The sequence below is a fragment of the Echeneis naucrates genome, chromosome 13 (genome assembly GCF_900963305.1).
Source record: "Echeneis naucrates chromosome 13, fEcheNa1.1, whole genome shotgun sequence".
NCBI classification, from domain to species: domain Eukaryota; kingdom Metazoa; phylum Chordata; class Actinopteri; order Carangiformes; family Echeneidae; genus Echeneis; species Echeneis naucrates.
In genome coordinates this window covers 9,835,722-9,841,856 of record NC_042523.1, presented here as the reverse complement: position 1 = coordinate 9,841,856, position 6,135 = coordinate 9,835,722, and positions in this window count along the sequence as shown.

Here is a 6,135-nt window from a genome sequence, read left to right as displayed (position 1 = left end):
TTGGTCAATCTGCAATCTTCATCTATCAGCAGAACCCAGAACACAGTACAGTTTTACAAAAATAGTTTTCATCTGAGACTGGGGGGTGTTAATAAATGGGTGTGTAAATATTAAAACCTATAATATGGCTCCTTTATGCACGCCCTGTTCTTTTCACCCTAGTTATCTTGATAACCTATAAATATTGTGAATGTTCTGGGGACAACAATCCTTAAATTATCAACTAAAAGCCTGATATTTATGTGGCCACATTTTACTCTGTTTTCCAGCTAATGATGCATTCACAATCTCAATAGGATCCTGATGAGTACAATGCCATCATAACCTATAATGACAGGTACAGGAACGCGTCCTAACCCTTTTTTTCCATCCTGAGAATATTATAGCTTAGCCCTGGACTTCAGAATTACTGCCCTATTGTCCTTTTGTCACTGATTCCATGAGCAGAGAAGTTGTGACAACAAGGTGGCCAATCAGTGTGATTATCTGAATACAGAGGTTACAGATTAGGAAAAAACAAACAAACATGGATGGCTAGATAGTCTTTCTAGTCACATTAAAAATATTAATAAAAAGTTGCACAGCATTTACCCCAAAATAGCGTTATTCTTTTCGTAAACCTGACATTTTTAACCATGTCCTCTTCCATAAGCAATGTTTGACTAATGCCTAATTGCAGGTTTCTGAATAAGGCCCTCTCAGGCACAATGAATTACAGATTGAGAGTACAAAAATGCCAAAATATAGCTCCTGGATGTCAGCCCAGCAAGATCAAATCGCACTTTAAAATAGCAAACCCTTTTCGTTTGTCCATTTTGTTTGCTCTTACCTTCAAGATTTGGTGCAAAGATTGTTGAGAGTAAAAATATATAATCCTTGGACTACAGATTGCCACCATGTTTACCAGAGGAATTGGGCACAGAATCTCCATCCTTGTTCTACTGATAGTATGGTAGTTGTGAGGGAGAAACAAAGGACTGAAATAGTTCGCTGAAATTGAATCAAAGCAAATGGTGTTTTTCAGAGCTTCTGGCCTGACAATGACAATCAGACTGCAGAGAAAACCACAGTACACACGTCCCACATGACCTTATAATCTACTGCTTGAAAAGACACAGAACTTTAGCTATACCCAAATCCAATTCAAGAAGAAACTGGATAGGGGCCTGAGACACATTTGTATCTACACATTCAATCTTTGCTGCTTCTCAGAAGGAACAATGGATTATCGCTTTATTTGATTACAACAATTATTCTAACAATCAGCTTTCTACCTGCCAGACATTTTGACTGTCAGTGTAATTCTCAACACCCCATTTGAAAACGAAGCACAGATCCTGCCAGACACACTTATCCTCTCCCACTTTCTCTGTCTCTCGCCCGGGCTTTGCTTCATCCAAAAACAGGTGTTTGCTCAACAGATCCGTTACCTAGCATTTGCTGCTGCGTCTTCAACACATAGTCTTGCGGCCATCTCCATCCATACACACGGGCAAATACCCCAGCCCAGGATACAACTGAGGACCATGAATCTTGAGAAATACACACATTGCCTCGTCCCATTCATTATCACATTACCCCAGGGGCCCTCCTCTTTGCCCATTTGTCTCCATGCTGTCAGGGTCACAGATCTTCCACAGTCACACCACGTTCCTCAAGTCCAAATGAGGAGTACCAGCAATAAAACTAAGCAACTGACAGACTGAGCAAGGTCACTGCTAAGATGCTGCTGTCTGCCTGTGATCACAATAACTCATGGTGATTTGCAGATATGCTGAAACAAGATCCTGCTGTCTGTGAATGCACTGTCAGCACCCAAACACTATAAAATGTTGGAAATGATGCTGGTGAGTGTGTGCCCACATTCAGGTACCTGCAATACAGACTGCCATGATGACACCTTCACACTGATGTTGGAAAATCAGCATGTATGGCATGAGTTGCTTTGCTCCCAAATTAAATTGGTGTGTACTTTAAACAAAAATCAACTATTAAGAACAGACTGTTTTCTGATGTGTCAAAATGTCATACTGGTTAATAAATAGTGTCAAGAATGATAAAATGTATTTTTCCTAAGTGCTGAAGTCTTCGACATCATTAGTCAAATTTATTTTATGAAGCAAATAGCTGGCACATTTACAGCATTAGTTTTTTCTTCAACTCCGTCTGTGTCACCTGATAACGGGTCTGAGAAGACACTTTTTTCCCCTTCAATGTCAAAACAGGAACACCACATCTCATGGTGTGAATCAGAATAAGCCAATATGAAAAGCACTCATGACCACACAGCATCTGATCTCGACACAGTTAAAGTTGGAGACCAAGGCTGATTATCAACACAACCAGAGACCAAGACAAAAGCGATAAAACACCAGGAGCCATCAGGGATGACCAATTCACTCTTATGGGCAATTTGCAGTTACGCAAAACTTATAAATTATATTTTACACACAGAGACAGAAAATGACAAACCCATTAACACGGGTGAAGCGGGTTAGCACACTAACATCACAATCAGCAGCTCATCAGTGCGACATCTGTTGATACCACAATCCATTTTTGTTTATCAAACTTTGGAGAACAGCTACAATAAAACTCAGGCCGGTCAAACAGATGTCATCAGTGCTTCGTTTTTAAATTCTCAAATAAAGTTTATTATGTGTTTGCTTCGGGATTCACACTCAACAGTCACAACTTTGGTCATAACAGCATAGCTCCCAGCAAATCAAGCTTGGACACAAACTTAGCCGCGCGAACTTGGTTAATACAAAATAATACAAAATAGCGAGCCATCATTTGCACGGTGCTTCACAAAATCCTAACACAGTCTATTGGTTTCCCCCAATGAAACTACTAATAAGTCTCTACTACTGTAGAGGCCTTCGAGGTCCATCAGATGGTTCGGTAACTCCCATCTGCAACATACCACAGACTGTACAGCTGCCCGAGCAAACTATTTATTGTAAAGTCAATGCTGCATTGCAGAAGTTGCCTCCCAAACACCGTCACCATCACTTCATGCTCACTGATTAGACAGACCTTCAGGACATGAACACCTGCTGCAGGTTGGAGCCCACACCAACAGTCTGACAGAGCAGCGCTCTTACCTGCACTTCCGGTTCAGCTGTGTGCAGCTCCAAGTCCTCCAAGGGCCCCGCAGCTGGTCGGCACTTCACTTCACCCATCGGAGACAAAGACGGAACTGCACGGAAAACCTGCTGACAAGAAATAGGTAACTTAAAATAAAAATAAAAGCGAGTTGGCTTCACTAAAACCCAAAAATCTTCCCACCTGTTGACGCCATCTTTGTTGCGTAGCGGCAGTGGCACACCTGAGATCGCTTGGCCCCGCCCACCAAAGCACGCGGCCGCGTGGATAAGCATCCCAGGGCTGACGTCACAGCAGGACGTCTGTCCCAGCACCGCTGAACGCCTCTGCAGCCAGGTATCAGAGGGATGGCTATTTCAGCCAACAGGTAAATGGAAAATACTGAGTGGTTCACACCTCCACGTTTATTCCTGTGATGGAATCAAACAGTTCAGAGGTTTCAGGCAGTACAAAACAACACGTTAGTGTCGCTGTGTGTCGCTCGTTTTAGGTGAGTAATTGCACTGGATCTGATTCTATTCCCTTCACAATAAACAGTCCACTCCTGCACAATAATGAGGAATGCTTAAAGAGGTATCACTTCTCCGAGTCCAACTATGTCAGGGATGTTCTGCTGTGTATTGTAATCAAATTTATGGCACAGAACAGTAAGATGTCAAAATAAAACTTCCTACTCATCAGAAAAAAAAAGCAATTTATTGTGGTGTGATAAAATAACTTTCTTCATTGTTCCAAATGTATTTTGAGAAGACAGGCGCTTTCTAGTTAACCTATTTAATTAGAGTAAATAGTTTGACCCATGTTTAGCATAAACAGTCAGTTTTAATTCTACAATTTTACTTGTTTATCCTGCTTACACATTTCACAAAAGGAAAAGTGCTGAGTGCAATTGGCCCTTGGATTCAGATTAATTGTGGACATTCAACTCAGGTCTTTTCATACGACAGCCATAAAGAAATGAGACTTGATTGGAACCTTTATTGGTGCTTTGACTAGACATGGTTACAATTTCAGTATAGACTAGATGTAATGGAAAGAGTCAGCGACCGAGGCATAGCTCTATGTGACAATTTATAGTCACATTTTTGATTCTGACCACGATGTGTGAAATTTTCACTTATTCATGCTCATGTACTGCTAATAAAACAAACAGCAAACTAAACTTGTGTTACAAATATAATTCAGTCCAGTTAGTCAGCCAGTCTCATTTTAACAATGCAAAATCAATTATAAATGCATTACAATCTATTATTTATTTGCTCAAATGGAACTGTGTAATCATCTTAATCAAAACTTGAGAACATTTGAGAATTGCACCATCAAATCACTTCGCTTCAGCTGAGGCTTGAATAGCAGCTTGAGTTTCCCTGTTTCATATGAAAGATTGAGGGATGCCAGATGTAAATAAAAGTAGACAATAATTCATTAGACCTGAGTCCCAGGGGAAGGTGCTAGTTTCACCCAGACAGTATGAACCTCAAATCTTTTCCTTTGTAGCAATCCTTTGTGTATCAGTGAAATGTTTCAATTCTGTGGGTATTCTATCCATGTTGCTAATCAAAGCCCTGCTAATCTAACAAAGCCAGGCTGAAACTAGCGCTATCTCAGAATTAAGCCTCAAGTTGTACCACTAACTCAACCTAGCCTTTATTCCAGGCTGATTCAGGCTCGGTTTACACTGCCTGGTTTTATGCACTTCTCTGTGTAATACAAGAAACCCTGACAAATGGATGGAAGAAAACTGATGAAATGATGCACAGAGAGTCCAGAGTGGGAGCACCCTTTTTTCTGCAGACGGAGCTTTATGACAAACATATGAGCTACAATTACAATAATAGTTGGAGAACCAGGCTTGGCAAAGGATTTTTGTTAGTCCTGTTTCATGAGGTGTGTGATGTGTGAACCCCACTGACCCACGTATTCTTTCTTCACTTTTAACAGAAGCAACCTCAGTGGCTACAAAAAGAACATTGCAACAGGTTAAGACCAAACATGAAAATATTTTGCAGGGCAGCATGGATGTGCAAGTGGTCAGTGCTCATGCCATATCATCGCTGCATCCCAGTTTGAATCAGGCGGAGGGATCGCTGCGGTTCATTCTCCTGTCTCTCCCTATTTCCTGTTGGCCTCTCTGCCAACTACTGTCTAAAACAATGTTTTTTCAGAGTTGAAAGTAGCCAATAATGAGAAGTGCCGGCCACTACGGGTGTTGGAGGCCCTCCACCAGAAGAACACCAGCAGAGGAATCAGCATTTGGCTCCAATGGCGGACATCCACGGATAGAAGGAATAGAGCAGATACATCATTACAAATAATTCTCAAGATGCACTGGAGAGGAGACACCATACATCTGCTGGATCCCCAACCACAGAGACTGAAGCCACGCCTGTCCTATGTGCGAGTAAGTCCTGCTTTTTGGTAAAACACTACATGCAACCATGTCCCCAACTGCTTCAAAAACTGCAGTGTTACAATTTGCAGTTAGATGGCCCCAGCACATCTTGGGCCTTTGACAGGGACAAAGTAAACTCTCCTTGCATACAGTTGCCTCGGCAACAATTCGGCATGTACCACATTGTAGAGATGTATTTATTGGCCCAACAGAAGAACCGTAGTGCAATATCCCCACACTGCACGGTGGTCAAAACTTTGTCATGTAGTTTTAGTGAGGTGTGGTTCCAGCGGGCCTGCTGAGCTAGTATCCCTCCCACAGATATTCATCTGAAAAATCAAGTGGGTTGCCTTTGTGACTGAAGACCTTGGGTCTGAACATTCTGCATTATGTGCACATATTCTGCCACAAGGTCATCAATGAGCAGACAGGACGTGGTTGGCAGGAAAAACCCTGGTCTTCTGTAGCTCTATTCGACAATAACATCTTGACCTTGATTGAAGGTCTATTTCACCGGAGACGAAAGTTTTGGTGGTGTTAATAATAGTTTTTACCTCATTTCATGTTAAGTCTTTAGAATGGTACTTGATGTCTAACATGGGATATTAGAAGAGGATTTATTGGTTAATTGATTG